Consider the following 22,760-nt stretch of genomic DNA (forward strand, 5'->3'; position numbering starts at 1 on the left):
ATTGTGTTGGCTTACACATGACCCATGTCACTTCTACTCACAGACTCCTGGCCAGAACAGTCACATGGCTCCCATACACCTTCACCGATTGTTGGGAGATACCTATGTGCTATCTGGTGGGCAATGACTTCTTCACCTTGGGTCCTTTGACTCAGTGGGTAGCTGGGAAAAGCAAGAGAGCTCATGTATGCAAAAACCCCAGCTATGGAACAGGTGATTATTAAACTCAGATGTGTTAGTTTTCTGTCCCTGTGACAAAATATCAAGATAGTCCACCTAAGAGGAAGAAAGATTTACTTTGGCTCACAATTTCAGCCCATGGTCTCTTGGACGAGCCACATTTTTTCTGTCATGACAGGAAGTTGAGATGAGGTGGCGGGTTGGGAGGAGCAAATGTGGAAGAGGCTGCTCACCTTATGGAGGATGGGAGGCAAACAGAAAGGCAGGAAGGGGTTAGGGTCCCAGTATTCCCTGCAAGGGCATTTTTTCAACTTCCTTCCACCTAAAGTTCCACCACCTCCCAATGGCTGCCTGGGCTTGAGATCAATGTAACTTTAGGGAAAATTCAAAATCCTAACTATAACATCAGGGTTTTCTGCCTCCATAAAGGACCTCTGTTTTGCTTACTGATCTTTTTGTTCTTGATGAGAAAGGTGGTTTCCACCTGTAATACTCACAGGGGCCTCTTTGCTTACAAGCTGCCCAGTTTGGACAGGTCCGAGAGATCCGTCTGCTGGGGATGTTTGGCTGCTTGAAGTTAATCTTGCAGAGACCACAGTGTTTTTCTTCCAACTCCTTCCCAGAGTCACAGCGCCTAACTTCCAGCCCTTAATTCAAAGCTATAGGCAAAGCTTGTCTCAATTATCACTGACCTTTGCATTTACAGAGCTGTCACTTTCTTTTTCAGGCAAAATTCCTTACATGTAGCTGGAATATGGAGTAAACAATTCACGGAACAGAACATGAGACATAAAATTAAGGCAACAATAATAACAGCAGACATTTAGTGAGTATTTACTATATGCAGACATTCTATCAAGTATTATACAGGAATTTGTTTTATTTAAGTCTCTGAACAACACTGTAATGAAGATCCCATCATTATCTTCTCTTTCAAGGTAGAAAAATGGAGGTGCACAGAGATGGAACATATTTGATGTATGAAAGGGTCAAGACAAACAGGTCTGCCAGATGTGATGGCCTCATCTCTGGATCACCAGAGTCTATGCTTGACATCCACTAGTGCTTTTGCTACCTACCATTGGAGAGATGTTTCCCAAATGCAAGAATCCCTCAATCTGAGAGTGAGTGAGGATTCGATCGACTCATCTGAAAGATTGAATCTTCCATGTTTACTACCTCTCTGCTCTCTATGAGGCCCTGGCTAACCCTGGTTAGAGATGGATTCAACAAGATGAAACAAGCACAGGGTTTTAAAGGAGTTAATGATCCAAAGTGACAGTAGCTCTTAAGCAATGTAATAGAAGCCATAGGAAACCAGAAGGAGGGACCTGGAAGTTGGGGCTGGCAACATGAGGAAAGGTCAAGAACAGGCTGGGACTTGAAAGATGAATTAGGACAAGTCAGCAAGTCAAGAGAGGAAGGACATTCTAGGCAGAAAGCAGCACTGGCAAAGGCATGAATTGGCACTGCAGGAGCATAGACAATGATTGATAAAACTGGAATGCAAGCATTGCTAGGTTTGAATAAGCATGGATTGGTATTGCTAAAACATAAAATCCAGAAAGGGGCATGTGAGGACAATTTTAGGAAGTGTTACTGGAAAGGTAGCCAGAGACCAGACCGTCCATTCTTTTACTCAGTGAATATCCCCTGAGCATCCAAAGACTCCAGGCACCATGTTAGGCACTATGGACACAGCTGTCACAAGACACAGAGTTGAAAGTGAGGAAGAAGAAGGCAATGAACAAATAGACAAATAGGCAAAAAATAAGAGTTTTAGAGAGAGAAGTACATGAATAAGGAGAAGGGTTTTGAATGCCAGGCCTGGGATTTGAGGTGGTGGAGAGGCCTGGAAGAATTGTGGGCAGAGGAGAGATGAAGTTCGATCTGTATTTACAGGCAGGTAGTAAGAAATCAGAGTGCAGCTGGCATCATAGGCTAGCCAAGCACACTCAGCACAGGCACACCAAAGGGGCTCAGATAATGGTCCAGAATTTAGACCTCTGTATGGTATGCTGCCTGGTCTAGGGCTTGCACCACTTCTCCTCACAGCCCCTCAGTCTCCAAGGACGTGTACAGGCAGGGCTAGACACTTCCTAATCCCTGAGCTGACTTCATGCCAGGGAGAACTTATCTTAACAACATAAAGCCTCCGGCTTTGACCCCGGACAGAGGAGACTGCCTGAGAGCCTTGCACGCTGCTGCTGACTGGCTGAGGACTCAGCAGGATCTCCTCAGGGCCTTATCCATCTGCTACACGATGCACAGGCTCTGTCTGGGAGTCAAGATCCTTGTCCTTGTGCTAGACTGCTGCTTCCTGTGGGACTGACTATGTGCCCACAGGCAGGCTGCTACCCCCTTCTGGGCCCTGTTTCCTTCTCCAAAAAATAGAGGCAATAATCCTGACTTCCTGCTGCACAGGGTTATCGTGAGAAGGGAGGGGCAACATTCATTCATTCCTCACCCAGCAAGTTCTCATTGAGAATCTACCTGTCTAGGTCCTCGGTGTTGAGGGGGAGGAAGGGTGTAGCCAGCTGGAAGAGAGAAATAAGTCAATTGTGTTCACGGAGCTCTGCCTAGCATCCAGGCTCTCTTCCAATCATATCCCAGAAATTATTGGCATTTTCTCTTCTTTCTTTTATTTTTTTTTTAACAAATGGATGACTTTATTGAGAGGACACAAAAAAATTGGTGTTTACCACCAACCATCCAGAAAAACAAAGCACACAAAATGATACAATACTTTAGTTTAAAAATTACTCATTACATCAATATGAAATCTGGTATCTGAAGAAACAAATGAGACATAGGTGGAGAATACAAACCATGAAATCTTAAGCTTGCATCAACAAACTGATGCAGACGTTGCAGCGGTACTTGACAGAGGCTTGAGGCCCCCTCAGCCTCCCAAGACACAGGAAAGTTACCAGCACTGTGTCTGTCATCCTCCTCGATAAGGTTGTGAACAGGAACGACTTGCTCTGTGTGAAGGCGCATGGAAATAGACCGACTCCATCAGCCTGGTTCAGATGGATGTGCACACACCCAGCAGCACCCGCCACTGCTCACCTGGAAGGCATCCACAAAGCGTCCCTCGCAGTTTTTGGACCTGACAGGTCCAAAGCTCCAGATGACCAGGATGCTTAGGGATCATCTGTGGATTTTATATTTCAATGGAGACTTGGCTGTCATTCACACAGAGGATTACACTGGCTCAATCAGAGCCAAGCTAATTTAAGGCAACACTATTCCTCACAGACATCGTTGGTGTAAAGTGTAAGACTCATCGGAAAAGTGACTGTAATATTGACATTTCCTAATTTATCCTTACCTTCTTGACTCCTCTGGAACTAAAAGTTTTAGCACTTCTACTAACAGCTGCTAAATTCCAGGAGCAATAACAGCCTCAGGTCCTTCCTGTTAGTAGTTTACCTATCACCGTGGATTCTTCAGTAAAGAACTGTATAATATGCCACATGCAGTGCTAACAAGAGAGTCTGTCCTTTGCTCCTCTCTGCCTGTGCTACTTATGATGTGCTAAGAAGAAAAAAGTTTTCTGTCAACAGCAGGATAAGCAGATAGGGCTTTTAGGTCTCACAGGCACCACGAGACGAGGAGACAATGGGACCATTTCAGAGTCACTTCTCTGACTATACAGTAAGTGATGGGCATAGCACACACTTTAAAAAGTCTTTACACTGCTATTAAAAATCCAGGTTTTGATTTTTTATAACTGTTTCTGAAAATCCTATGTCATCAGAATATGACACACTATGTACCCTGAAATCTACATGAACTGTGTTTCTTTTCAACGTCAATGCTCCCTACACAGACACTATCTTCCAAAACGGGAAAAAGCCTTCGACCATAAGCTCTGTTCTCTTCTTAGTTTCTCCACTTGTTTACAGAGTGGTCTCACTCCTTTATTGTGCTGAAGACCTTAGCCAATCAGTTATCTTCTTGATATTCCCCTAAGTGATTTTTTATTAAGTTTTTTGGTACATTTTAGGTATACAGTACAGTTACATTCATTATTGGGATCTTGTACCTTTACATGACAGGTCTGGGGTCTCATTCCCTAAGCGATTTTTATACAAGGGCAACACTGCAAAATCCAGGCCCTAAAATGTTATCACTTAAGTGGTAACTGAGTGCACCATGTAACAGTCGGTATTTTCAATTTGGCACAAAGCAGATTTAGAAAGAAAAATAATATCCATTAAAATCTCTTTGTACACTGTCTTGTTCTGAGTGTGAGAGAAAGAGACAGAGAATAGTCGGCAATGAATTTACTCTCATCTAGTCCGGCTTCCAACCACAGAAAAGAAGAGAAGGACATGGATCAGGTCCAGAATTTTGTAGCGTTCAATGGGGAAAAAAGTTCAAGGTCACACATTTTGGAATACACTGACCTAGATGGAAGGAGTCAATGCCATGCTGAAGAGGCTGTCCTCCTTGAGGAGCACATCTTTCCTTTCTAATTTACATGCTTTTCTATGCTCAAAATGCCAATACAGTATTTGTTTTGTTTTCGCAGTTCATTAGTGTGGTGCTGCTTACTGAAAAGTCACTTGAGGAATAGTGATTCAGTGGTCTACAAAGTCACGTTCTACAGATCTCAGCGTTGTTTTATGAAGCAACTGTCCGGTCTCCCAATCAAATAATGATGTTTGACAGTGGCTTGAACAGAGCCAAATTTTTTTCAGGTTGGAACATTCAGTCTGACCCCTGTCCAATCTCTCTTCCCAGGCAATGATTTACAATAGTGGGAGAGAGAGGACTTCAAGGCGCCTCGAGATAAGGCTCAGAAATGTACTGTGCTCAGTCAGCAATACTGGTGTGAATGGGGCCTGGCCCCCGCAGAGCAGAAACTTAGCAACACGAAGGTTTTCCAAGGCCAAAACTACTCATTATATAAATATTGTCATATAGACAACATTAAAGTATGATACAGTACAAGCCTAAGATTTACATTGCATATGCTCCGAAAGCAGGGATAGGACCAAAATAAATGTTTCCACATTTATATAAACATGACAAATTAAAAAGCAGAGGACACAGTGAAGAGTTCATTCAGTCTAGCAGTTCATTAAAATACAGCTGTTAATATTCCTATCATCTCAAAGCTGATATTTACATTATCTGAATGGAAAAGAATAAAAATATAACTGGGAGAATTAATTTCTATCTCATTCACACATAAATAATTACTGATGCTTTTTTAAAAAGTGTGCTTTTCAAAAAAAAATAAAGATAAAATATTGTAAATTTTTTGTCTTTTAAAAAAGTAACAAATTCTCAATACTGATGTTGAATTGGCTATCACAAGAGCAACACTACCTGTGGTCACTCACTAAAACACGAGTACTCTGGTTAAGTGTTAAGTGGTCCAACATTTTTCTGACTGAAGTATGTCAAGTTAACATTTTACAGTAATAAATATGATAAGTACAATCTTTTTTAAACTCAGAATTTTAAAAGTAAAACAATCACTGCATGAGATAGAAAAATAAACATTTATAAAATTAAAATATGGCAAACGATGTTGCCTATTTGCCTAAGTTGATATAAAAAGACAAGTGTAATTTTTTAAAGTTACTATTAAAAAGAACTTTAAAAATAAAGCAAATCACAGGGCAGATAAAGAAAAATATAGCATCACTCTAAATCAACAGGTTTATTGATATTAAACTCACTATCTGCAATTGGTGTAAGGCTGGACTTTCATTTGTCTTCTTTAAATGAAGACTGTCACATTCATTTCATTGTAACTGCAAACTGCTATTATTTTTCCTTTCCTCCATTTTCCTAAAAGGTTTTCCTTAAGGTCTTGTTATCATTTGCCCAGAATTTAACTCTCACGTGCCTTTTACTTGTTTATAAAACTCAAGGAATTCTCAAAATGAGAAATCCAAATGCACCATGAGACTCTGTTTTAGACAGATTTCTGAATATTGCCCAACTTTAAAGACAGTGGACAGACAAGGCAAAAAGAAGGCAGCTCCAGTGAGAGAGTGAGAACTAACATCTTTTTCTCTAGTCACCTGTATATTTTCTTTCCTAAACAAAGTATTGAAATGCCAAAGCTGTCAGATTTGTACAAGGAAAAAGAATAGCAAATAAAACTGAAGGAATACACAATATATATCTTGACCGCCTATTGCCATTTGTGTTAACTAAAGAGTATGGGCAAATAAGCAACTCCATGAGTTAGCAGCTAAAAATGATTCTTGAATAGGGGCTAAGAGAACACAGTGCCCACTAACAAATGTGCAGGACCAAATACTCAGATAAAGAACTATGTTGTCTAATTCAACATGAAGGTTGCCAACAAGTACTTGAATGGCTTTTAAGCAAGAGGAAAACTTTTATCTGTAGCCAGAGAAATCAATAGCATCTTTACTTACACAATCATATTCTCTTGGATCTACATGTAAAAACAAAATGAGATTAAAATTTTTCATTTTTAGTTAGACATCTTTCCAATGACTACTAATACACGGTCCATTAACCAGGGTCTTCAGAAAGCCTGACTACTGACAAAGCAATCGCGCAGTAAGTGTTAAAGAGTGGTTGGTATCTAGGCCAATTTTCCTGAGGACTTACAAAGGTGTGCAATTGCTGGGGTCCATGTATTCAGAACAATGTATTTCATCTGCTCCAGGTGTCTCTTTTTAAAATACTTACTGGTTGCAACTTTTTTTCTTCTCCTGAAAAGAATAAAAACAAATGTCCTGCCCTTCAAAATAACATACACCAGGGTACCCAAATCTCTATTTCTTATATTCTTGTACTGTGTTGTAGCCAAATGTTATATTTACTTTGATTACTCATCTCCACAGAATTTAACCACTAACTAAACCTAGTCCCTAGATGCCCATACTCCATAGCTAACAAAACGGCACTTTGCAGAGCTCTTGGACACTCTATACCAAGAAGTAATGTGGCACAAAGGTGGCCAATATTCGGAAGCTACACTTTCTTATGCTGCCCTAGTGATCAGAATAGCCTGAACACTGAAATGAACTGAAATTATCTACAGCAAGAAAAGCACTGGAAAGCAAATCCCAGGAATGCAAACACAGGAGGAAAATAATGTGGAATCTGCATCATCCAGTAATACCTGCTGCAAAGAGTCCATTTCAAGGCAGATTCCCAAGTTGTTACTGCTTGTAATGGAAATCTTTATGAGAGGACTCTGCTTTTGAATTAGGACGTGTGGAACTGTACTGGTTTGTAAAGTGAGTGCCATCCAGATCCCCAGCTTCCATCATGGCAGGTGGTAATGGCTGTGCTGGTCTGTCAGTCTTCCAACAGTGAGCCTCATGGCTTTCTTGTGATTTGGACTACGGTGGTTTAGCAGTTTTTGACTTCCACTCAGGGTCGTGCTGTTTGTCTGAAGATGTCTTCTCCCGCTCTTTGGCTTTCTTGTAAGCTTTCTTTTCTTCAGCCACTAGAAGTCAAACAGTTTCCTCATCCTGGGATACTTGGGACTCTCTCATGTCCTCCTGGGTGGCCAGAATTTCTTCTTCTTGCAGTTTTCTGGTAATTTCAGCATCATACCATTCCTGGTCTCTGTGGGTCACTTGTAGAAGAGCACACACAGCTTCTCCCTCAGTTTTATTCCTCCATCTTCCTAGTAGTAGCTATCTCCATAAATATTGACTCCAGAGGATTCTGGGACATGTTGCTTTTGATTTTTTTTTTCTTCTTTCAGCTCCCTTTCTTGTAAAAGGTAAGCTATGTCCTCATCTTTCTTCTCCTGAATGTGCCATCTCTCAGACTCAATAGCCAGCTTCTCCTGAATTTCCCAAGCAATTTCACAGTCTTGTTGTTCCAGATCTTTGTAGCGAGGGCTTCTGGAGCTGAACCTGCGCTTTCAGATCTTCTTCCTGGAGCTGTTTAGTCACCTGGAGACCAAGGCAAAGTGGGCAGGCAGGCAGGAAAGGGCCAGCAACAAAGGTGCCACAACCACCTGCTTGCTCAGCACCCAGGCCCTGCTTGGCATCTTATTTTCATAGCCACCCAAAGAAGTGGGTTCTCTCACCATTCTCATCGTGGACTAAGAAAATAAGGCACAGAAAACTAGGCAAATTTCCTGAGTGGCAGGCCCACCGTTAGCAGTAATCAGAGACATGAACTTGGTCTGAGTGCAAAGCCTGTCCTCTGCAGTTTCCATGACTGTCCCCTACAGGCTCATATGGAAAGCCTTGATCCCCAGGGTGGTAGTATTGGGAGGCACACTGAACCTTTAAGAGGTAAGGCTTAGTGGGAGGTCTTGGGTCACTGGGTGTGTGTCCTCAAAGGGAACTGTGGGGCCCTGCCCATTCTCCTACCCTCTCTTTCTGCTTCCCTGCTTGAAATGTAACCTCCCTTTAACATGTGTTCTTATCATTGCCATCCTCTGCCCTGGCACAAGCCAGAGTGATGACCACCCATGCCCCTCTCCATGCCAACTTTTAACCTCCAAATGGTAAACTAAGCAAAACTTTTTTCCCTGTGAAGCCGATTGCCTCAGGTATTTCATTGTACTGATGCAAAGCTGACTGATACCCCAGCCTTCTGCCTTCTAATCTATACCATGTGCACATGGAGCTCACAGCCTGCGGGAGAGAAAATGTGGTTTTAAAGTACTCAGGAATAAATGTAGTCTGAAGTTATACTAAGCTAGGAGGGATATGTGCTCTTGTGCTATTGCACAGTAGGATGTCTATGATTAACAAGAATGTACTGTATATTCCAAAACAGCTAGGAGGGGGTTTGTGAGTCTTCTCACCCGGAAGAAGCAATAAGTGGTTCTATTGATGAGTATGTTAATTATCCTGAGTTATTCATTACGTATTATATAAGTCACACTGTACTCTATAAATATGTATAATTATATGTCTATTTAAAAAAAAGAAACACTAGTGGGACCAGAGAGATGAGGGAGTGCCCAGCCCTCAGGAAGTAGAGCCAGGACTCTGAGCGGTGCAGAGCAAGGCTTTAGCTGCAGCAGGAGGGGGTCACAGAGCTCAGCAGGATTTGAGGCTACAGGCTCGGAGAGGCCCTGGTAGGGAGCACACACTTGACTCTAAGGAGCCATCTGAGGGGTGTCAACTGCTTTATGTCCTAGAAGAAGCCTCTGCATTCAAGGGGCCACGATGAGATACAAGGAGACAACTCAAGAGGTCACTGCAGTGTTGCCTGTGAGAGAGGCTTGTGGCCTAGGCTGGGTGGTAATCACAATGGTGAGGAGAAGTCGACTTACCAGGATATGGCAGAGAGGTGATAGGAGTAGAAGAGAGGGAAAGGATGACCTTGGAAAATATTGTAAAGTACTTGGTAAGAACCATGGGTCTCATAGACAGCTTCAGTGTCTCACTCTGTCTGGAAATTAAGGCTCCATAAGAGCAAACAGAATGTGTGATAGACTCAGCTATACTTGGAACCTGCTCTACCTCTACCAGCTTTGCCTTCCTGACCTCATTGTCTCTGTCTCAAAATCGGGGCTATCAATGCTCATATCTCACAGAACTGTTGAGGCAATGAAGGTGCCAGCTCCTGCCACTTGGGTTGAAATCACTGCATGTCCTTAGGAACAATGTACTGGGCGTATCCTCCATGTCAGTTTCTGTGGCATATTTCTGCTCATGACCTTGCTAATCTCTTCAGCAACCCGGTGAGGTAGGCATGGCCCTTTCCTTCAGTATTCAGGCCCAGAGAGGTGAAGTGATTTGTCCAAGGTTACACAATGATTAAATGTAGAGTTGGAATTCAAATACAGAAAGGTCTTGTTCCTGTACTTTTAAACACTACACTAGCCAGCTTTAAGATACAGTCTGCATAAGGAACAGAAAATACAGGTGAAGGTGCTTACACAGCAGGGATTTTTCTCAAACATTAAGAAAGTTGATCATAAGTTATTCCAGGGTAGAGGTGGTAGTTCTACCATGTCATCAAGGAACCATGCACTTCCTTATGGGATTTGTTGACCCACATAATTTGACAGTGACCCCAGATGACTCCCAAGGCTCCATCAGAAAAAGGGTCCCCTGGAACACATGTGCTGGTGCCTTGAGTCACATGTAGTGAGGTGACATGCAGAGATCTCACATGGAGAGGGAGAGACACTCATCCCCTAAGCATGCCAGGCCCCCTGCTCTTCCTTCTGTATCCTCATCTGATCAAGATGTACAGCACAGTGTACTCCTCAACACCTTCCTATTTTCCTGCTCTTCAGAAATCATGTGAGACAATGATTGTTGTTTCAAACCACCCAGCTCGGGGGTGATTTATTTCTTGGTGGTACATCACTGGATCCCATGACCAGTTTAGGCTAACCATGCTTCTCCTCCTGTGGCTGAACACACTGCCGGTTGCATAAAACCAGGGTTACATCCATAAGGAAGATGAGGCAGAAAACCCATAGTGTCTACTACCTGACAAATGGTTGAAAGATGGGAAAACTACCTACCAACTCTGAGCAACCACAGAATCCTGGGAGTTATCTCATGAGTTTCACTTTGCCTTTGCTCTGATGGTTAAGTTGCTACCATATTTATGAAAGAGCTGGAAATGTTAGTGGCTCTTGATTCACATCCCTAGATTGTTAACATGCCCTGCTACTTGCTGCAGGCAGCTGACTGAATCATTCCACTAACCTTGAGAACTCTCCTGGGTCAAGCTCTCTCTGGGCTCCACAACACCGAAATGAGGTGAACAGCTTTCCCCTGTACTCCCTTCCACCATGGTGCTTCTGCATAGCCACAGGCCTAAAATCAATGCAGCCACCTAATCATGGACTCAAACTTCTGAAATCATGAGCCAAAATAAATCTTTTCTCCCTTGACTTGTTATTCTTAGGTATTTTGTCACAGTGATGGAAAGCAGACTAACACTCATCTTTAGATATGCAATATGTCTTGGCTAATCTCTCTCTGCAGGCATATGACAGTCTCACCCAATCTAATAGAACAATTAGAAGTTATTCCCTGTGGTGACAGCATCAAGTCCAGAATCCATCAGGGAGACTGTGAGGGTTCAGCAGGTTGGCTGCCTCCTAAACTGACTGTCCTGTGGCTGGTATGGCTGAGGTGTCCCTGGCTCCAGCCATCCTTTTGAGCCACTGTCCATGCCTACAGAGTCAACCCACTAGCCCATGAAAGCAAAAGCATGGGCAAAGGTCGGAAACAGAGCAATGTTGGCGAGTGACACATGCCAACCCACAACGCACAGGAATCAAGGAGAGAAGAGAGCAGGCACTTAAGTCGCCTCCCAATGGGGCATTAGGCTGCCTGTGCAGCTTTCCAGTTCAGGCCCAAGGTCAGGGTTTCAGCACAGGCAGCAGATCTACTTGGAGCCCAGAGGGCATAGGAACATTCATTACATGTGCCGGGCACTGCACTAGAATCTTCACTGACCTCCTCCCGTTTCATCCTATTGCACAGATGAAGGCATGAAGGCCAAGGAGGTCAGTGAATGGCTTCCTCACAATCTACACCTTCTGAGGCTGATACCAAAAATAAAAGATCCTCAAACTGCTGACCCCAGAGTCACAAAGAGATCCCCACCAGCAGCCTCTTAAATATTTGCTGCAACTGGGAACTCAGCCCTTGCCATTACCAAAAGATCCCACCAGGCAGGTTTGCAGATGAAAAGGAGGCAAGTCCTGGAAAAGGTTTTAATGAAAAGCTGGATTGCCTGGGAGCAGCTCTAGCGGGGCTTTATAAAAATCCTCAGGGGCTGGGGATTTAGCTCGGTGGTTCTGCTGCCTGCCTCACAAGCACAAGGACCCGGGTTCAATTCCCAGTACCAAAAAAAAAACAAAAACAAACAAACAAAAAAAAAAAAACAAACCCCAAAACAGAAAATCCTCAGGAGCAAAAGAAAGGCTGAAGCTGGGTGCTGAAGAACTGGAGCTTCTGCAGTATAGGACTTGCTGCTGTGAGGAGACAGAGGGGATGTGACCAAGGGCAAAGATGGATGAGGTTCAGGTTTTTTTCTGGATCTTCCAGAACCCCTAAGACTGCCCTGTGCCTGAGGCCAAAGGGAGTGCCACCATGCAACAAGTGCCCTCCAGCTCCGTGATAAGGTCACAAGGAACTTGTTGCCTGCTGGCCCAGGCCCTGGCAGCTGCACCAAGCATCAGCTGATGATTAGGGCCCCTGGAAGCTGTGCCTTTTGGCACAGCAACCTATGGTTTCCTACTGGGCAAATAGCCCACAAATGATCCAAATGCCAGCCGCCACACACTTGGGAACCCTGGATCTGCTTTGGCTCTTGCTGAGGGCATGCACATTCTCCCTCAGGTATTGGAGCAGAACAGAAGATCATTCCATGCTGCTGTTACTGGATTTGATCCTGCTACAACCCTGGGGGTAAAATTTTATTATTGCCCTTTGGTTGTCCCAAGATAGGCACAAGTGTTTGGCATTGGCCTGTTCTGGACCTTTGTTCAAATCCTGGCTCCTTGCCTCTTTGAGCTTCAGTTACCCTCTCCCTTAATCCAAAAGAGAGACCTGTGAAGATTAGATGAGCTACACTACATTACTATGAAAGCTCAACAGATGATCACTCTTACTGCACCTCTAGGGTAGCCTTGAATTCCTAGGCTTAAATAATCCTCGTGCTTCAGCCCCACAAAACCTGCAGCTATAGGTATGTACCTCCACGCCATGCTGGAATAAGTTATTTGAAATACCACTTATGCATCCTTTTAAACAGAAAGTTATAGAGGCAGGTTTTATGGGCAGAGACACCTGTGTGTTCACCCATAGAATACATAGGAACATGAGAATCCCACTAGGCACCTTTATTTTTCTTTCATGATTTTATCATGGAGTTTTCACTCTGTACTCAGAGCTGGAGACACAAAGATGAAAAGTGTTGACTTCTGCATTGTTTTCTGGGTCAATGAAGAAGGACCCCTGTGAATAAACAATTCCAATCAACCAGCCTACGGTTGTCACCGACATGTGGGCCATCACCAGTGGGAGCACTGGAGAATGAGTCCTGACTCATTTTCCTAGGAGATATAAATAGAAAAGTGAGCACTGCTATGTTCCAAGAGCCAGAGTCTAGTGGGGAGGCGGGAGTGAGTACTGAAAATACAACCAGGTAATGGCAGTCACCTGTATCTGAGCAAAACTGACCAAGCACTCTGAAGAAAGAACAGCTGATTTTGCCCTGGAGGTTCATCCAGGCTGCCTAGAACAGAGGAAGATTTGAAACTTGGGGAACTGGCAGAGGCCATCTCAGCATTCTACTCGAGTACCCCTGACTTCCCAGGGTTGCTGGCCTGGACCTTCAGCTTAGGCTGCTCCTGTCAGCTGCCAGCCTTCCTGCCCCCATGTCCACTTGTGAGCTCACACACACAGGCACAGAGCCTTCCTGACTCTGTTCTTCAGGACCTCCAGTGCTCTGCCTTCCCACCACTCCCTGCGGTATCTCCTGACACTAAACCCACCATCTCCCAAGAAGGTGGGGCCAGGACAGAACTTCTTGGTTCTGTGCCCGTACGAGTTAAAAAGAAATGTACTTTTGCGTTTTTCTCTTCCCCTGAGCTTCTGGAAGTGTCTGGCTCACATACACACCCCTTCAGTTTCACAAACACCAAAACATTGACTTATTTCTCAGTAGGGGCAGATCTATATCCTATATGGTAAATTCATTTTAAAGAAGAGGAAACTGAGGCTCTAAACAGTCAGAAAAAAAAAAAGGCAAAAATAGAGCTATCTCCAAATTCAGGTCCCTATCAGGCACAACACAATGACCACCTTCCCCCACAACCATGTGGGTTAATCAGCTATGAAATGGCCTTCAGTGAGAATTTGGAGAAATTTCTCTTTATTCAACAGATAGTCTCTGATGTGTGGCAGGCACTGTTCTACATACTGGGCATTTGGCCATCAACAAGACAGTCACAGAGCTTGGATTCTAATGAAGACATAAACAGTATACAGGCAAATAAATGAAAGAATAACAACATCGCAGAGAAAGGCATATACTATGAAGACAATACAACAGGACAGTGGGATGGACAGCTGCTTAAAAGGAAAGGACGTACTCATTGCACAGGGAGTCAGGGAGAACGTACATGATAGGAAGGATCCAACTACACTGAGAGCTCTTGGAAGAAAGTTTCAGGCTATGAGAGCTGCCCCAGGTGGGGGCAGGCTTTGTGTGTGCATGAAGCAGCAAAAAGACCAGTGTGTCTGGAGCCCAGGGAAAAAGCTAACTGTTACAATACAAAGTCAGAGAGGTAAGTGAGGGCCAAATCAAATAGGTCTTGTATGTTTGGGAACGGGACGAGGGCTTACACACCAGAGAGAAGTTAGCTGGATGTTTGCCGCAGGAACTAAATGGCCCCTCATTCACAGGAGCAGGAGAAAAATCTTCAAGGTCTGAGGCATTGGCTGGCTATCTGCTTAGTGGCTCCACGGGCTGTCTGGAGGTTACCTGGCCTTCGAGTCATTCTTATCTAGTACTATTCCTGGTACTATTTACTTCACCAGTTTAGAACATTTCATTTCTATTTTTCTGCTAGTCGCATGAACACAAGCTTGCCCTGAGAAACGTTTCTACACTCTAATTTGTCCAAGGACCTTGCAGTCTTTCAGAGTCCAGAGGTACGTGAAATCCTGCTTCTAAACACCACGGGGAGAAAAAAGTGAGAGGATTTCATCACTCACATAAAGTTGAAAGGGAATTTCTAGGCAGACAGATATATTTCTAACAAAAAATAACTAAATTGAACAACTACGGTTTAATTGTTATTAAACAACTATGGGTTAACTAGGTAACTGTGCTCTTTGTAGAATGTACCTGAGTAGCCATGACAACTTCTGTGATCTGTCACTCAGAAAGTCCTGCCAGAACTCTTTGCTCTGCTCCCCTCCTCTGCTCTGCTTTGTGTAAACTCTGCTTACTGTATTCCCAGGGAAACTCCAATGGAATGTAAAAAATGTCAAATAACCAACCAACCAAAAGACTGCCAAATACTCTGCTTTGCTTCTGTGCCTCCTGCTTGCAGTCCTAACACCTGCCGGCCCACCGATATTCTGGGCCTGACTTCTGGAGAGATCCCAGTCAAGTCCATCGATGTAATAAAACAGTTGTATGTTGCTTTCTGTCTCCCTGGGTGTCTTCTTTTCCTGGATTCAGTCTTCAAAGTGTTACATAAAGTAAGCAGCAACTGTGCTGCTTCTGTTATTGACACAAAGTGACAGTGTTGAACACTAATCTCGCTTAGCCCTGTGGACACTGGGCTGCTACAAAAAGGCAGATGGCTACGCAGATCCTACGTACTGATGCCACACACCTCTTCCCTATGCTAGGCTTTCTAAATTCAGGCTCTAGTGGGGGGGGGGTGCACGCATCCCCATTGTTAACTCTTTTCTCATGCACCAACCACAAACTAGGATGGCTAAGTCTGAGAGACTTTTAGCCACATGAACTCAGCTTTTCCCATGGAACTCAGACTCTGTTTTCCTTACTAATGGATTCTTCTTTGGAGATTACTAAGAGGTTAAATCAGGAGTACCTATATGATATTTCATAATGCTAAATATCAGAAGGCATGGATTGGGAAGTTTTAATGCCCTCCTAGTGTATTTTGTTTCAGAAGAGAAATTGAGTTAAGCTCAATGCTGATAAATCTTCTGATTATTTCCAGGACAATACAGGCATTTATTTTTGTGTGAAATTTCTCGATCTTAGAAATAGCACAAACCTGTCAACAATAAGAAAACACTATTAATAAATCATTCATTTAATTTCTGTCATATACACACCTCATACTTGCATATATACTTCTCTGTGTGTGTGCTTTTCTCAAAATTTGAAAGCAGGCCTTTTTTTCCCTATTATCAATGAGAAAGCAAAACCCGGCTCTGCTGGCAGCCAGACCATCATGTTCCTATCTAAGCATCTACAATGCTTGATGCTCACAGAATATAAACCATGCCTTCATGTTGTGGCCCTGCTGCATCTGTGTCCCAAATAAGACAAAGACAAAGCCAAAAAATTATAAACATCCCTTCCTTTTACTGATGTGACTATGGCTTTTTTTATTTTTAGAGAAAATGTGTTAAGGGAAAATGCATTAAAACACTCAGTCTGAATTACCCTTATTCTCTAACATCACATCCAGAATCTGCTACCTATTCCCACCTTCAAATCATCCAGGTTAAACAAAAAATGTTCTAAAAAAAAGTTCCCCACCCTACTTGGCCACCTCCGTTATGTCACATTCCTGTGGATCCTCTGAGGTGTGCTTTCCCTGCTGCCTCAGACCACACAGACCTTCTTTCCACTACACCAGCACTCCTGGCGGTCACAGCAGCTATCCTGATCATCTTTCCATGCCAGTCACTAGAGGTTTCAACACTCTTTTCAGTGATCAATTAGCAATGTATTGTTTGTGCAGTAACATCTATGTTACTTTCATTTTATCAGCGTTCCTGGTCATATATTCCCCTGTCATAGAACCTCTTCACACTAACTTTTTTTACTTTGTGGCATTTATCTGTGTTATTGATACGCTTTACTGTAACTATTTGCTTGCTTTCTGTCAGACCCACTGGGTCATAAGGCAGAGATTCCCCACCCTACAAAGTCAGCTATGAGAGTTTGTGAATGGGGAGCCAAATTAGGAGAGGCCCAGAAAACTGTTCATCAACAAATTAAAGAGAACAAGAACAGCGAAATCTGAGTCTGGAGCATGTTCCAGAAAAGTCAATGACATCAGAGGTAGGGAAGGAAATCACTGTGTCTAAAAATGGCATGAGCAACACAAGCTTAGCTGGCTGCCTGCAAGCCAGGACCTTGGGGTGTCTACGAACAGCCTTCACAGCAGGTTGGCCACAGAACTAGTGGTCCTAGCACCAGAACCAGCAGCTCACTCCCAAGGCTGCCATTATGGTCGGGCCAAGAGTGATGGTCACTCTGAGACAGAGTGTTTCCTCCAAGCACATAACAGCTCTACATGGGTTGGGCTGGCAGTCCTGTTATCGATGAGAGACACCCATGTGTACCCACCACTAATGCTTTCTCAGCCCAGCTGTGTCACTTGACATCCTGGAAAGCCAGAGAAACTCCTCACCCTGCGAAGAAACAGAACTCAAGAAAAACATTTCCAACAGCTTAACAAGTATCAACCCCCAGTGGAGCCAACTCAGCCAACTCTCTGAGTAGAGGTGCTCCTGGTGCCCAGTTGGATGGGACAAACTTGCTCTCTGAAGCTAGGGCCAGGGAGATTGGCCAGGAGGATTTGTGTTTTCCTGTGGGCAAGGCATGAACCAAATCATAGTGTGGAAAAAGAGATTCTAAACACCTGGGCCTCAGGTTCATATACTGAGAAAATCGTTACAAAGATTTTATTAGGACAATTAGCTTAGAATTTGTTTGGAGTCTTATTTTTTACAGCCTCTGCTCAATAATTAAAAAGGATAAATTTGAGTCATTTGTAGGAAAATGGATGCACTTTGAGACCATAATGTTAAGTGAAGAAACAGACACATAAGCTTAAATATATGGCTTCCTGCCATATAGGAAAAAAGAGAGAATAAAAGTACTGTAATCCAGTGCAGTGTATCTAAAAGTATACCTTGACTTAGTACAACTGTCTTATATGTTTTATATGTTCTTTGACCTGTTAGTCTTGTTTTAAAACTTTATATATGATAACTAACTTTAAAAGGTCTTAGAAGATAAAATAATCTGATGCTGGGAAAATAAAATGGGGGGTAGGAAGGGGGAAAAGTGGAAAATGTGTTTTCTACATGCTCCAATTCCCTACAGTGATTGTAATCATTATGTACTGCAAACATGTACTAATAAAAGTCAAAAAAAGAAAAAGAGAAAATAAAGGAAAAAGGAAAGGAAGCACCTCCACATATGCCTGGGGAATTTGAAGTCCATGAACTTGGATAATACATGTAAGTAGATTCATTGAGAGTTTTTTAAATTCAGGATGTAGAACAGTCTCCTGAGAAGACAGCAGCCCCTACCTCCTGCACTCAGCCTTCAGCATCTTGTACTTAGATGCTTTCCCATCTGTTTCCTATTTATGGCTCTACTTCTCTAGGCTGTGACCTACTTGACACCAGGGAACCAGCCCTCAATGCCTTTGCTTTCCAACATCCAGGGCATGGTACATATTAGATGAAAAGGAATGGTTTGGAGGAATAAATGTGTCTAAGTTCTTAATATAGAACAATTATAGGATAAATTGTGTTCCCCTAAAAATATCAAGTTCCTACGCCTTAGTACTTGTGAATGTGGCCTTGTTTAGAAACAAGACTGTCTTAGGCAATTTTGTGTTGCTACAGCAAAATACCAGAGGCTAAATAATTCATAAAGAAAAGAGGCTTGTAAAGCTCATAGTTCTGGAGATCTAAGAGCATTGTGCCAGTGCCCTTGCAAAAGCCCCTCTGGCTTCTTCATAGCATGGCAAAGAAGCAAGAATGGAAATGATGGTGTGCAGAAGAGACAAGCACATGGGGTGTCCTTGATTTATAACAACCCACACTCATGAGATCTAACACTTCACAAGACCAACATTAATGCTTCTGAGCATGGTGTCTCCAAGTCCTCGCCACCTTCTAAAAGGCCCCATCTCCTAAAGAGCCCACTACTCTGGAGACCCAGCTTCCAGTACATGAACTTTGGGGGCACATTCAGAGATATCCAGACCACAGCAAGGGTCTTGGCAAATGACCAAATGAGGTCTTTAGGGTGGCCCCAATCCAGTATGAATGTGCCCTTATAAACAGGGATATTTGAATATAGAGACCATGGACAGAGGGATGAGATGTGAAGTAACAGAGAGAATGTCATCTACCAGCCAAGGAATTCATACCATGACTGAAGCTATGGGAAGCACATGAACAGATTCTCCCTCATCATTTATGGAAGAAACATACAGTCTCAATACCTTGCTCTTGGATTGCCAGCATCCAGAAACATAGGGCAAGAAAACTTTGCCATTTCCACTGCATTTGTGGTATTATGTTAAACAGCCACGGGTAATCAGTACACACAGAATGCACAGAAATCCTGAATTATCAAGACAGTGTTTTAAAGGGAACATGTGTCCATTCATTCTTTCTTTCATTAAATTAATACTGTGCACCGTCCATGCATACAACACGACTTGAGGCAATAGTCATGGCACACCGCTCATGGTTCCAGCTTCGTCTTAATTTTGTCAATTATTTACTCTTTCTATTTTGCAAAAGGAGCTCTCTGACCTTTCTGCATTTACTTTCCTTCCTTGGTAAAATATGACCCATTTCAACACTCCTTCTTCCCATATTCACGTTCAAAGAAAGAAACCAACCCTGCCCTTTAGTTCCTCCTGTCTCCCCTGCTGTGTTTAAGCTCTTGGAAGCTGGAACCATCGCTTTATCGATGATGTCCAGACAACCTCCTTCACCCAAGATATCTTGAGTGAGTCTCATGATGGAAGACACAGGCATAGATATAATTAAAACATCACAAGTGGCTCCTAACGTGGCCCTGAGGCTGAGAAACTGATAATAATAACAATGGATACAAAAAAAAAAAGCTAACACTTAAACATCTTTACAGGAGGGTGTCAAGAGCTGTTAAAAATGACCACCATGTATTGCTTAATGACAGGGATGCATCCTGAGAAATGCATTGTTTAGAGATTTTCTGTGTTGCACTTACATAAACCTAGATGGTCTAGGTCAGACACTCACAGAAGCCTCTTGATACAATCAAGGGATGTGGTGAACAAGATAGATGAGACTACTGCTGGCAAAACATGGGATGCTATTGTACAGTAAACTCTTTTTAACAAATAGGAGTATACTGTGTAGTGATGATTTAAAAGTACAGTATGTTGATTAAAAAAACTTGTAATATAGCCCTTCATTGTCACGATGAAGTGTTCAGTACTGTGCATAGTTGCAGATACTATGCTTTTATACCATCTATGGTAGCACAGTACCATAGGAGAATCTTTACACCAGCTTCATCGCAAACAAAGGAGTAAGATGATGTGCTACAGTGTCATTAGGCACCTTTGGCACTACTGTGGTATATGTGGTCGGAGATGCCTGAGACATTGTTCACCTGTGCCTGACTCTTCTCACATTTACTCTTTTAGGCCTCACAGTCATCTCATGAGGTAGGTTCTATCTGTCTCCATGTGCCAGTGAGAAGAGTGAGGTCACTAGCTGCAAAGTGATGGAGCCAGGATTCACACCCAGGGAGTGATGCAACCTGTCCCACCCTGAGATACAGGACTAGGGCCAGGGCCCAAGCTGTCCCAACCGGAAGGCTGGCTTTGCCATACACAGAGGGAGGACCTTCTAGTCATCACATGACCGAACTGCTTTTGTCTTCTGCTCTGATTTGACAATTGCTCCCTGAGCTCACCCCTGAGGAAAGTTCTGGGTTATGATCCATCCCACTTGGGGCCCTGCCTTAATACTAGAGTGTGTCCACCTTTAGCACATTTCACAACAGAACTACATGGGAAGGCTGAACACCACTGGGGTCATGGAAGCAGCTCCCTGGCAACGGACAAAGAGCAGGAGCAGCGTAGCATAATGCTTCTAACCTCAGGCTCAGGGCTTGGGCACCTTGGTGCAGACTCCAGCAACTGCCTTTCAGTAGATGGGCAACCTGGGCAGATACCTAAGTTCACTGAGCCTCAGTGTCCTTATGAGAAAAATAGGGACCATACTAACAAAAATGCTTGCCTCAAAGCTTGTTGTAGGGATTAAACAAGTTAATACAAATAAAGTGCTTCCAACAGAGCCCGAATGGCTGATGGGGCCATGTGCATCTGCAGTACTCTCCTGGATACCAAAGTACAGATTCCACGCTGTGGAAGGTAACTTCCATCTGTCACTCCAGGCCCTCTTCAGACCAAAGGACTTCTGGGTCCAAGAGCTCTTTGTTCCTTGGCTTACAGTTGTGCTCAGCAGTCAGGGTGTACTGCCAGGGGACAGGGCAGGGGAGGTTGATGGCTATGTTACCATCTTGTCTTCTCCACCATGGCATCACTAAGGGGGTCTGCCATCCTCTATGGAAGGTGGCAGTTCTGTGTTCCCACCCCTCTCTGTATCCAAGCGCTGAAGTCTTCTCCCTTTCTTCCCTTCTTGGTGCTTGGTAAGGACCCCCAGCTACTTCCAAGCCTACTACACTGTCTATCGTGGCTTCTCTTCAGCTGCCATCTCCTTTGAGAAAAGCCCCTGTCCTACCCTCCTCAAGTCACCCAAGGGGAGGATGTCACCCCAATTCTGTCAGGACACTTTCCAATCTTTGTGCCTTATAGGGGCTGTGTCAGGAATGTACGTAGCAGCCTATAATGAGATAATATACTCAGAGCTGCATAGTGTCACAGGACATTGATGGATATTTTGGAGAAGGGTGTTGAACCCTTCCAGCACTAGGATCCCACTTTCCTTGGGGAAAAGGTGCCAAGCCTGCCAGAGAAGTCAGCTGGGAGCAGGAGACCAGGCTCTGGCCTCTCTCTTTATATGCCTTGTAGCAGTTCTTAGTTACCCTAGGGAAAGTAACCTGGGACCGGGCCAGGCCTAACATCAAGGGACCAGTTCCTCACTTCTGTTGCCAGCCTCCCCAGGAGTGGTATAGAGGACATGACTTCCTGATAGATGTAGGCCTCTTCAGGGCCTGGGAATCTAGGGCCTGCAAGGGACCTGTGGCCTCCACAGATGGGTGCATTGCAGACAGCTGTTGTTCTGAGGTCAATCCAGCTGCTCTGCCTTGAAGATCAAAGGCCCCCTGGAGAAAGTTATGGGAAGTTGGGACGAGTGGGGGGTGCGGGATTTTCTTGCTTGGTCAAGAAAGCCAGTAAGGGGTGGAGTCAGTAGAAAGGAGTAAGGTTTTATCTCCCAAATTGTCATCCCATTTGACACATCTCTACTCTCCCCTTACATCTTGCTTCTCTCTCTTTCTCTCCTACCACCTCCTCTCCATATATTCTTCCTCTGTCCCTTGTGTCCATGTAGTCTTAGGGAGAGCAATTTTATGTGCTCCCAGCATCTCTGCACTCAACATCAATATCACCTTCAAAAGACTGAGTACACAGAGTGTATCTTATTAAACAGTGCAGTTCCCCAGCTGCCAAAGGATGGATGGAAGCTGGGGTGTTGGAAATGCTTTTTGGATATAGTAATGATAAACAGTCAACATGATAGAACGTTGCTTACAGTTACAAAATATTTGTGGCAGTAATATTATTACTAAGTAATCCTCATAGGGAGCATTTCAGTGTATTTCTGCTATTCCAGCCACTACCCAAAAAGCTTTACCTGTATTTATTTCTACATACTTACACCAAACCATGCACCACACCAAAAGCTTTGTTTATATCTCATTTAATATTACAGCAAAGCTATGGAGTACATGGCCTGTCTCTGTCACAGACCAGGAAACTGTCAGAGACTCAAGGCAGTAGGGCAATTTCTTTCTTTCTTTTTTTTTTGTATCAGGGATCAAACTCAAGACCTTGCACTTGGAAGGCAGGCGGTGGATCCACTGAGCTAAATCCTTGGCCCTAGAGCAATTTCTTTTCTTTTCTTTTTTTTTTTTTTTTT

At 43.5% G+C, this 22,760-nt stretch overlaps 1 pseudogene; it reads right to left on the reverse strand.

Annotated features, from left to right (window-relative positions):
* Positions 1–6,876: 6,876 nt before the first annotated feature.
* LOC104860974 overlaps positions 6,877–22,760 on the reverse strand; it is a 35,288-nt pseudogene continuing 19,404 nt past the window's right edge.

The sequence above is a fragment of the Fukomys damarensis genome, unplaced genomic scaffold, assembly GCF_012274545.1.
Source record: "Fukomys damarensis isolate Sample0158 unplaced genomic scaffold, DMR_v1.0_HiC HiC_scaffold_9, whole genome shotgun sequence".
Taxonomy (NCBI): domain Eukaryota; kingdom Metazoa; phylum Chordata; class Mammalia; order Rodentia; family Bathyergidae; genus Fukomys; species Fukomys damarensis.